At 41.5% G+C, this 12,148-nt stretch overlaps 1 protein-coding gene across 5 annotated transcripts in view; it reads right to left on the reverse strand.

The window, feature by feature from the left end:
- Positions 1–9,874, reverse strand: part of tenm4 (teneurin transmembrane protein 4) — a 163,719-nt gene extending 153,845 nt beyond the window's left edge. For all 5 annotated transcript variants that reach the window (XM_058080909.2, XM_058080904.2, XM_078792698.1 and 2 more), the window contains exon 1: positions 9,515–9,874. The gene's annotated coding sequence lies outside the window, so the exon portion shown is untranslated. The remainder of the gene's footprint in view (positions 1–9,514) is intronic.
- Between the last annotated feature and the right edge of the window lie 2,274 nt (positions 9,875–12,148).

A 12,148-nucleotide genomic window follows, 5' to 3' on the forward strand; every position in this document is an offset into this window, starting at 1 on the left:
GGCTGCGAGGTCTGCTTTTTTTTTCTTTTTAAATTACTGTCACTTTTCCTTACAGTTCAGCAGCTAGCTGGAGTTGCTGTCGTGAAAATAAAAGCCGGTAGAAATCCGGCGTCCGCGTCTCACTCGGAGCAGGCCAATTTGCTGCGGTACGTTTAAGTCCGGCGGCGCAAAAGCACATCAGGGCGACAGTCGGGCCGGAGCGGAGGCTGCGAGCCGTAGTTAGAAGCCGTCAGCCTCAATTTCTCTGCATCAGTGGAGTTATTTAGCGCAATCAAACAATAAGCTTCTCAGGGACGGCCCCCTATGGGCTTCCTACCGCAGCAAATTGTTGGACAACACGCGCCCGTCCCGCTTTGGAGGACGACTACAACCTAAATCGGCTCATTTCCTTTTGCTTGAGCAACGACAAACACCACGGAAACCTGACCAAGACGACGCTGACCAAAACAAACATGGCCGAAACGCTCCACCACAGAACAACAATGACATGCTCCTGTGCACTTAGCATGCTAGCAATCGTATACTCAACTTTGCTTTTTTACCTACAGTATACATTTTCAAGTAAGTTACTCTGCCAACTAGTGGACTGGTTCTTCATGTTTGTATTTAGCTCAGTTTGAGTATGCTAAATGTTAGCGTTTTAGCTTGGTTAACTCACGTCTAAATGCTGATTTATCCATGACATGATGTAGGAACACGACAGAACTGCTTTGGCGTTCTCTCTGGGTGCTATTCTAATGTTTCAAAATGCAAATATATACACGGCATGACATAGGGACACTATATAGCAACATTGGCACTTTTGCTGCTTAGCACATTAACTGCAAAAATGTTAGCGCTTTAGCTTTTTTTTTTTTTTTAGCTTTTTTACTCTAAATGTCGATTTATACATGGCATCATATATGAACACTACAGAACTACCTTTCAGAGCTAGCAACTACAAAGTACTAGCACTAAATACAGAGCGTACCACATCATGCCATGTATGAATTAGCATTTTGACATGACTAAAATCACTAAAGTTGTACCATGCTAACAGTTAAGGTAATTATACAGTCTCTATACGCCATGCGGTGTATATATTTTAATTTTGAATAATAATTAAAAAAAAACACAGTTAGCATGCTAGGACCTAGCAAGATAGGATAGGATCTATCCTAGCATGCTAACTGTTTTTTTTTAATATTTAAAAAAAAAATGTATTATTCAAAATTAAAATATATACACCGCATGGCGCGTAGACACTGTATAATTACCTCAACTGTTAGCGTGGTACAACTTTTGTGATTTTAGTCATGTCAAAATGCTAATTTATACATGGCATGATGTGGCACATTCTGTATTTAGTGCTAGTACTTTGTAGTTGCTAGGTGCACCTAGTTGCTAGGTGCTGGTACGCTAACTGTTAGCATGTTGGAATTCTAGCCAGTATCTTTGTATTAAATTGAATATATTAACGTGGGGCGGCACGGCGGTCAAGTGGTTAGTGCGCAGACCTCACAGCTAGGAGCTAGGAGACCAGGGTTCAATTCCACTTTCTGCCATCTCTGTGTGGAGTTTGCATGTTCTCCCCGTGCATGCAAGGGTTTTCTCCGGGTACTCCGGTTTCCTCCCACATTCCAAAAACATGCTAGGTTAATTAGCGACTCCAAATTGTCCATAGGTATGAATGTGAGTGTGAATGGTTGTTTGTCTATATGTGCCCTGTGATTGGCTGGCCACCAGTTCAGGGTGTACCCCGCCTCTCGCCCGAAGACAGCTGGGATAGGCTCCAGCACCCCCGCGACCCTGGTGAGGAAAAAGCGGTAGAAAATGAATGAATGAATATTAACGTGGCATAATGCCATATCATGACAGAACTGCACTTTTGGTACTTAGCGCTCACTTGCTGGGTACTAGCTTCAGCATTTTGCATATATCACGATGAGATTCTGCACTTGAAGAACCATGTAATGAGCAAGAGATGTTCCCATGATATCTTGACCAATCCACGCATGCTAGATGTTAGAGGTTTGTATTTTTGAAAAATTTGAATTTGTGGTGAGGGATTACAGTAGTATTTGGCCAATGTTATGATGCATTGCAGAACAGTAGGAAGGGTTTTGTTTGGAAGCAGGGGGCGTGTCCCAAACACCTGGCCCCCCCGCCTCTCTAAGTAAGTCATGTGACGGCAGAAGCATGTGGACCCTCTTGTGTTTTTGCACCTGCTCGGCCTGCGCAGACTAAACAAAATCATTTAGGTGTCAGATTTTATGATGTCTAGAAATATGATCACGGTCATTTGCTCATAGCATGGCCATGGCTGGCAGTTGGTAAAAGGTAGAGTTGCCGTAAGATACCATGCTTGCCGACTATGGACTTACTTGACTATTTATTGTTTGCTTTTTGCTGCATCCTGTTCCTCTTGTACATGTCATTCGCTCACTCAGAAACAATCCTTATCAAGACAACAGAGCTCAGCAACCACCGCTGGTCTAATCAATGGCACGCAAGCTATCAATCTGCTAAATGGATATTGATTCATGTAACGGCGAGCTACCCAATAACCGTAGAAGGCCTACATATTGTTTTCTAAGAATAATCCAACATGTCTGTCATTCCGATGACAGGCGTGTCACTCCTGGAACTCATAGTGACATTTTTAACATATTTATTTCAGCACGATAAATGATAAAGATAAATATCGCAATCACCATCACTACGCCAGAAGTCAGCAAGCAAAGGCATCGCTGGTCTAATCAATGTCATGCAAGCTATCAATCTGCTAAATGGATATTGATTCACGTATTGGCAAGCTACCCCATAATGATAGAAAGTCTGTATATCTATTTACATGTACAGTCAGTAGATGGCGCTGTGACTTTGTACGGCCCAACCACCAACGTGCCAGAAACTGCTATGTTTACGATTAGGACTTTTTCCACGACAACTACTTGAGGGTGCATGGGAGCTTGCACAACCAGTCTGCATGTGTTTTGTGGACTTTCAGGCCTTCCACTGTGGTCCTGGAGGAATTATGTGGAGCGTATGGGAGTATGGGGTACCAGACCACCTCATCCAGGGGGTTCGCTCAGAGTTTCGTCCATATTGCCGACAATAAGTCAGACTCGTTTCCAGTGGGCTGCCCTTTGTCACTGACTCTGTTCTCTATGTTTATGGACAGACTTTCTAGGTACAATCCAGGACATTTTGGTGGCAACTTTCACTGGAGGTGAAGCTGAGGTGGACAGGTGTGGATTCTGCATCGGTCCGTTGCGGTGAAGAACCAAAAAGGTGAAACTCTCAATTACCAGATGGAACTACGTTCCTACCTGCGGTCATCAGCTTTGGGTATTGACTGAAATGACTAGATCAGTGGTCTCAAACATGCGGCCCGCAGGCCAAATGTGGCCCGCAGGACACTAGTTTGAGGTCCCCGCCTTGATATGAAAGTTTAATGTTAGTGCGGCCCGCGCAAGTTTGATATGGATGCTGTATGGTATCATGTACCCATAAAAAATTACTATGTTTGATTAATGTTCATGTTAAAGGTTAAATAACTGTTAACAGTTATCCTCCCTATCCATGTGGAAGTGGTAAGTTTTTGGCTATTTAAGTTTAAAGGAAATAACTTGAAGGCTACCATTTAGGTCGCTAGCTCTCTAGTTTTGCGAGTTAGCATGTGTCTCAAGACCCTGCAGTTGCGCAATATGTTGTAAATAAAAAGAGTATAAATATGACTATAGTCGTGTTTTGTCATGTCTACAGGGCTCTAATAATGCTTTGTTCATTTTAATCTGAAAAAAATCATTTGTCTACCCACCAACTATATGTGGTTTCTTAAGTTTTTATTATTTGCCGTTTTATTATTATTATATTTATTTATTACTGGTTGATTGATTTTCTTTATTCTTGATTTGTTTATTTATTTTTCATCTTATTTTGTGTAGAAAAATAAAAATTAAGATATTTGAGAACAGTGGAATGTTTTATCAGAGCTTTTATTGTAGAAAATTGGAACCAAAGCGAAGTTTTTTAAATTTTTTTGTTTTTAATTAATGTGTTTTTTTTTAAAAACCTGATGCGGCCCAGTCTCACCCAGACCCGAGCTCCAGTGGCCCCCAAGTAAATTGAGTTTGAGACCCCTGGACTAGATGGTGGGTAAAAGTGGCTAAAATGAATTTTCTCTGTAAGAGATAAGGTGAGTAGCACTGTCATCTGGGAGAAACTCGGAGTAGAAGCACTGCTTCTCTGCAGGGCACGTACAATGGGAGGCCTCGGGAAAGACCCAAGACCCATTTGAGAGACAATGTCTCTCGACTGGCCTGCTAACTCTTCGGGATCTGGGAGGCTGAAGTAGCCGAGGAGAGGGAAGTCTGGGCTTCCCTGCGTAGGCTGCTTCCTCTGCTATCCGCAGAAGAAACTGGGTGGGTGGATGGATGGACTTTGAGGGCATTAACATTCTTGAAAACTCACCAAAATTGGCAAGGATGTCAGGTTTAAAAAAAAAAGGCTCACAGAAAAGTCTCAAGAACCAAAACAAACATGACCTTGGACATTTTAGTTCCCAGTGGCAATTTTAGGCAAAACCAGTCGGGGCTCTGACCAAATGAGCCCAAATGACTAAACTAGGGGTGCTCACACTTTTTCAGCATGCGAGCTACTTTTAAAATGACCGAGTCAAAATGATCTACCCACTACAAAAATGCAAAACATCTATTTATTTTCAAATGTATTGAGGACTATTTGTACGTACAATGTATGTTGATGTACCTTACATAACCAAATGAGCCAATATTGCAAAACACACATAATTAACTATTAACATTTTTTGTAATTACCTGAGTTTACTTTGATGACTTGCACTGAATTGAATCAGCCAGGGATGCATAGTCCGGACAGTAGCTGCTGATAGCCAGGTTAGCCAGGTTAGCCAGGTTAGCCAGGTTAGCCAGGTTAGCCAGGTTAGCCAGGCAAACGCACTTCGAAAAAGACATTGTGAAAAAAAAAGTCCACCTCCCATTCCGTATGGAAGTGATATGTTTTTGCCTTTTTACTTGGTCCAGCTACTTCACTCATTTTAGTGACCATAAACTTTAGCGAGGGCTTAAAATCTGACGCAATTCGCCGACTAGCTTAGCACTTTGCATCGTTGTTTACGCATGAGCGGTGACCTAAAGGTCAAAATTCAGTTGTCATCTGACTGGTTGTCCTGTATGTCAATCAAGTAACGGGATGGATGATAGGCTGACATCGTAAGTTCTGCTGCACTTAGAGACGTTGTTTGATTTGATTGGTCACCCGAAGGGCAACATTCAGTTGTCATCTGAATGGCTGCCCTGTATGTCAATCAAGTGACGGCATTGATGCTCGGATGATATTTTTTTAATGTCACGCCGCGATCGACCAGCGATCGACCAGTACCACCGGTAGATCGCGATCGACTTAATGAGCACCCCTGGACTAGACAGTCGAGTGATGTTAAGTTGTGACGAATTTGAAGATGTGGGTGGGGCATGGCAGCAAACTGAGTATCAATCCAATAATTTGCCACTAAACCGTAAACGTGAATATCTCAGCTCCACAAGGTCACATGCTCTCCATAATTGGCGCATATGATGCAAATGACACCTTAATGCCACACATACAGTCGGTCGCTTCCAACCAGTGGCAACAGGAAACGGAATGCGGATGCCCTCCAACTCCCATGAGCTGCATGGGAGTCAGGGGGCCCGTCCAATGCTGCCTCCAGCTTGCGTTGCAACCAGATTACATCGCATCCATTATAAACAGTGTTAGCAACTAGTTAGCATCAAGTTTAGCAACCATTAAAGATACAATAAAAAGAGTCAATTATTTAAAAACAAACAACAGCCAAAATCAAAGTAACACAATAAAAACGTAAGCCAATGACACCACTAGTCATTTCATCATGCAGTAATAAATTAACAAACAAGTTAATTTCCGCAATGGAGTTCATGGACGCAAACAAACGAGTAACTTTTCCACACAACCTACACAAGATAGGTGGCAATTGTGAAAGGTGTGTTCCTCTTACCGCATTGTTGTTGTATCCATCAGCCACACCAGCAACCGCTAGGATGACTGCGTCTTTAAAAGGTCCACACGCACCAAACCCTGTGGCCATGTCCTTTGCAGTAAGAGTACAAGCATAGAAGCTGCACCTTCACTTTCACCACACCTCGGGTCAAAGTGTGTGTGTGTGTGTGTGTGGGTGCGTGCATGTGTGTGCACGTGAGATTAGTTTCAACTAAACGTGAAATCCCCAGGCTAATATTGGAAAACCAACATGTGGAGTTGCACTCTCTTTACTGAAAAAGCAGTTATAGAATTATTGATTGCTTCAGAATAAAAAAAAAAAAGACCACATGGTGAGATTCATGTTATGATTTCATCAACGCTTAAGAGAGAGATGGATGGTACAACCGTATTAACCTCATAATAACATTGGACCGATACTGTCATCGCAGGCGATTTGTGTATTATCGTAGTGGGTATTTGCAGTAGAGTACATACTGTAGAGCAGGGGTCTCAAACTCAATTTACTTGGGGGCCACTGGAGCTTGGCTCTGGGTGAGACTGGGACGCATCAGGTTTTCAAAAAAAAAAAAAAAACGCATTTATTAAAAACAAAAAAATTTAAAAAAACTTCGATTTGGTTCCAATTTTCTACAAGAAAAGTTCTGATAAAACATTCCACTGTTCTCAAATATCTTACTTTTTATTTTTCTACACAAAATAAGATGAAAAATAAATAAACAAATCAAGAACAAAGAAAATCAATCAATCAGTAATAAATAAATAAATATAATAATAATAATAAAACGGCAAATAATAAAAACTTAAGAAACCACATATAGTTGGTGGGTAGACAAATTATTTTTATTTATTTATTTTTTTTTTGCCCTGTAGACATGACAAAACACAACTATAGTCACATTTATACTCTTTTTATTTACAACATATTGCGCAACTGCAGGGTCTTGAGACACATGCTAACTCGCAAACTAGAGAGCTAGCCACCTAAACGGTAGCCTTCAAGTTATTTCCTTTAAACTTAAATAGCCAAAAACTTACCACTTCCACACAGATAGGGAGGATAACTATTAACAGTTATTTAACCTTTAACATGAACATGAATCAAACGTAATAATTTTTTCTGGGTACATGATACCATACAGCATCCATATCAAACTTGCGCGGGCCGCACTAACATTAAACTTTCATATCAAGGCGGGGGCCTCAAACTAGTGTCCTGCGGGCCACATTTGGCCCGCGGGCCGCGTGTTTGAGACCGCTGCTGTAGAGCAGTAGCGTGCATCTCAACAGACATCTTTCACATTCTCCCATGCACACTTCTATGGAATATTATCAAATATTGAGTATAGTTATAATTAAAGGGATGTTTTGACATGCATTATCCCCATGAGCGGTGTAGTCCATCAAGGGTGACTTACTGTGATCACACACACAACAATGAACATGCATTCATTCCAAATATTACAAATCCCACCACAGTATATACTTTTTAGAAACATATTCTAGATATACTATTATTATTCACGGTATTACTATTGTTTCAAGTGTAATACTTGTAAAATTTGATACTCAAAACCCAATAGTCAACATGTTGTTACATGAAAATGGAGCATATGCTATATGATACTATATGATACAATATGATACTATATGATGGATGATATGACAGGCGTAGCTAACGTGGAATGTGCATGGTGACATTTCTTTCTTCCTGGAAAGAAGAAGAATTCTCTGGAAAGGCGGACTATTCCCCCCCGGAGGACTTGGCAGGGAGAGCATGTTTTCATTGCTTCCTCCGTGCGTGGCCGCGCCACCGTCATTAGCGGAAAGACAACAGGCGATTATGGGATGCAACAAGGTCCGACTGCGACGCGCATGGCGATGCCGGCCCTTGGGAATCTTCTTCATCATCATCATCACCACGGTGGCCAGACAGCTCATCAGCACAAAAAAAGAGAGCAGGAGCAGGCGGCCGTGCGCTCACACTAAGCTTCACCCCAGCTTCATTTCGCCACTTCACCAGAAACACCTCATGGATTGGACCTCCAGTATCCAAGGTCAGATGTCCTCCACCTGGCTAGATGGGTGTAAACGCCCCAAAAAGCATCTTTTTCTTCAGTGAATATGCTAACCCATGATGATGTTGCTGCCAAAATGGGAGTGTACTGTTTGCGCTTTAGCATCTCATAGCTAGCATTGCTAACATTTGCCTTCATCGTAATGAGAGGTCATATGACTCCGAAACGACCTCAGCGGTTATTTACATGCTAGCATGTTGGTCGTTTAACCAAAGACTTGTCACGTCCTCCAACATTAGCGACTAATTTCACAATAACAGTGTACAATGGCATGAAACAGGCTTTGCTACACGTACTAAAATGGAGTTCCGATAACTATCCATCATTCAGCTACAGACGTGGGACGCTGTAAGTTTGCTCAGTTCAGCGTATGATATAAAAATGTTAGCACTTTAGCATGACATTGCTACGTATGCTAGTATCGCTAACGTTTGTGTCCCCAATCCTTCATGTTACCACATTGTTTGTGATGTTTGTACGTGTTTATGTCTACAGTAGACCAAGTACACAAACAAAGGACAAACACGGCTGACCAGTATTTAAGCTAGCAGTAGAGTTTACTAAAAGTCCTTTTCCACGGTCTTTGTGCCTTGTGGACACCCGGTTGCTAAATTAGCCGTGAATATCAACGGCACGGTGAGTTTCCTTGTGGAAAAGCTGTCTTTGTAAGAAAGCTCAACAGTCCTGAGGTGCGTTCATGAAATACTGTAAAAGGGACGTGTTTTGTCACTGTCACCGTTTGGGTGGATTATTGCCTTTCATGGACGTCCACGAGAACGTCCACGAGAAGTCCCTCAATGAACAGGTGCAAGCAAGTCCAGTGTGTTCCATGTCGACCAATCAGACAAAGCCTCTTTGCTACTGCTGCTGATAGAGGTGGTGGTGGTGGGGGGGGTGTACCACCACCCACAACAATGGCCACCGGGGGTCCACTCACTCACTCGCTAACTCACCCACGATTTTCCTGAACTGTTTGTTAACTTCTCAACATCCAAAATGTGCCTAAATGGCATCTGGTATGATTTCATAACACGACTTTCCTAGCTTTTGGAGACACGTGGAGGCATCATCAATGGAAATCACCATCACCCTGCCGGAATATGCACTGACACCAGTGGAATTTGTGCAACTTGTGTTCTTTTCCTGCACTCACCTCCTAGAAAGCCATTGAACGTCACGTTTGAAATAACAGCATAAGGTGACATGTTCGGCACGCGAGCCTACTCGAGTCCGTATTTGTGTTCGAACTCCGAGGGCGGTGCAGGTACACGAGCGACGCCGCGCACGGTGAGGAACCTTCTGGAGCAAACATCTGCACCGAGGCGGAGAGAGTGTGTGTGTGTGTGTGTGAGAGAGAGAGAGAGAGAAAGCGAGAGAGAGAGCGTGGAAATGCTTACCATGGTGGAGACAATGCAGCAGGTCCGTCCAGTGGTTCGGCGGGTCCACAGGAAACGTGAGAAAAATAACAACCCTTCAGTCGGTCTCGCCTGTGGATGCCGAGTGCGTGTATTTCCACGATTTCACCCCCCCCAAAAAAATAAAGAGAAGGCAAACGGTCCTCCCTTCTCCTTTCTGTGCGCGCCCCCCGGTTCCAAAAAGGTGCTCAAGCAGCGTGCACGTCACATCCAACATGCAAAGATGTCCTTCCTCGCCAGGAAAAAAAAGGTGTCGCGGAAGGCAGGCGATGTGCATGCAAGGGGAGTGACACGATGCTCTGCACGGATGCGTGTGCGTGGACGCCCCCTTCCGTGCGAGGATGTCCTCCCTGCAAGACCCTCTCTCTCTCGCTCACTCTCTCTCTCTTTCTCCCTCCATCATCATGCAAACGCGCGAAAAAATGATGGATTCAAATGTTTGTAATAAACCCTGCAATCATGTAAATGTGATGAGTATAACAATATTTCTAGTGATATTACATCCATTCATAATTCATTAGTATTGTTCTCCATTGTAATGATTCTATTTATGAATTCATTATGAATGAATCTCCTTCTGAATGTGCAATATTTGCTATATGTACAGTACATATGATATGATATGGAAATAAGCTGATGTGGGGGTGTCGAACACCCACACTCCCTAAAAGTCCACTTTTATTCATTTCATACTTTATTGCAGTCATATTTATATTTGTATGTACTATTTAAAATGCCTAAATGTCTGTTTACTTACTTTCTGGATGGTTTGTACACCTAAGAAAATTATGACCTTTAAAGAATACTACAATACTACTACACCTACAATATAATACACGTTCAACCAGTCCTACCGCCACACACAACTTTCCCACTGGCGAGATTCATCACGCTCCGGTGCTGATCTGAGGGAAATATTGAAATATGGATCTTAGTCATGGTTCCTCTTAGACCAGGGGTCTCAAACATGTGGCCCGCAGGACACTAGTTTGAGGCCCCCGCCTTGATATGAAAGTTTAATGTTAGTGCGGCCCACGCAAGTTTGATATGGATGCTGTATGGTATCATGTACCCAGAAAAAATTATTACGTTTGATTCATGTTCATGTTAAAGGTTAAATAACTGTTAATAGTTATCCTCCCTATCCGTGTGGAAGTGGTAAGTTTTTGGCTATTTAAGTTTAAAGGAAATAACTTGAAGGCGACCGTTTAGGTGGCTAGCTCTGTAGTTTGCGAGTTAGCATGTGTCTCAAGACCCTGCAGTTGCGCAATATGTTGTAAATAAAAAGAGTATAAATGTGACTATAGTCGTGTTTTGTCATGTCTACAGGGCTCTAATAATGCTTTGTTCATTTTAATCTGAAAAAAATAATTTGGCTACCCACCAACTATATGTGGTTTCTTAAGTTTTTATTATTTGCTGTTTTATTATTATTATTATTATATGTATTTATTTATTACTGATTGATTGATTTTCTTTATTCTTGATTTGTTTATTTATTTTTCATCTTATTTTGTGAAGAAAAATAAAAAGTAAGATATTTGAGAACAGTGGAATGTTTTATCAGAGCTTTTATTGTAGAAAATTGGAACCAAAGCGAAGTTTTTTTATTTTTTTCGTTTTTAAATTGTTTTTGAGTTTGAGACCCCTGTCTTAGACATTCCCCCCTCACTGTCAGAACATCTTCATGGAGAATCCTCCACATGATACATTTCATTCCTAGCATTTACATTCATCTTCTATACCGCTCATCCTTGTTAGGGTCACGGGTCGATGCTGGAGCCTATCCCAGCTGACATAGGGCGACAGGTGAGAGACACCTTGGACTGGCAGCATCATTTCCAGCTATTTTATGTCTAATATGTCTTATTTTCTCTTATTATGTCTACTATATCAGGTGATAGGAGTGTAAAGGTGACTGTGGGGGTGTTAATTCATGTCTTGAGTGCACTAATCATGTTAAAAAGTGTATTTAGAAGGTGATTTCCTGTCTAATATATTTTATTTTCTCTGATTATGTCTACCATACTATATAATAGTGTAAAGGTGACTATAGGGGTGTTATTCGATGTCTAAAAGGTTCTAATAGGTCATAATATGGTTGCCTATGTCTAATATGTCTTATTGTCTCTTGTTATGTCTACTATATTCGGTAATAGGAGTGTAGCGGTGACTATAGGGGTGTTATTTCATGTTTAGAAGGCTCTAGTCATGTTAAAAATCATATTTAGAAGGTGGTAAACAGGTTTCCTATTACTTATTTTCTCTTGTAATGTCTACTATATTGGGTAATGGGAGTGTAAAGGTGACTATAGGGGTGTTATTTTATGCCTAGAAGGCTCTAGTCATGTTAAAAATCATATTTGTAAGGTGGTAAACAGGTTTCCAATGACTTATTTTACTATATACTATATTGTGTAATAGGAGTGTAAAAGTGACTATAGGGGTGTTATTCCATGTCTAGAAGGTTCTAATAGTGCTAAAACATTTTATTAAATGTCATAAACTGGTTGCCTATGTCTTATGTGTCTTATTTTCTCTTGTTCCATCTATTATATTGGGTAATAGGAGTGTAAAGATGACTGTAGGGGTGTTATTGCATGCCTAGAATGCTCT

Source organism: Doryrhamphus excisus, linkage group LG8, assembly GCF_037039965.1.
Source record: "Doryrhamphus excisus strain RoL-2023G ecotype Guam linkage group LG8, RoL_Dexc_Guam_v1.1, whole genome shotgun sequence".
Taxonomy (NCBI): Eukaryota; Metazoa; Chordata; class Actinopteri; order Syngnathiformes; family Syngnathidae; genus Doryrhamphus; species Doryrhamphus excisus.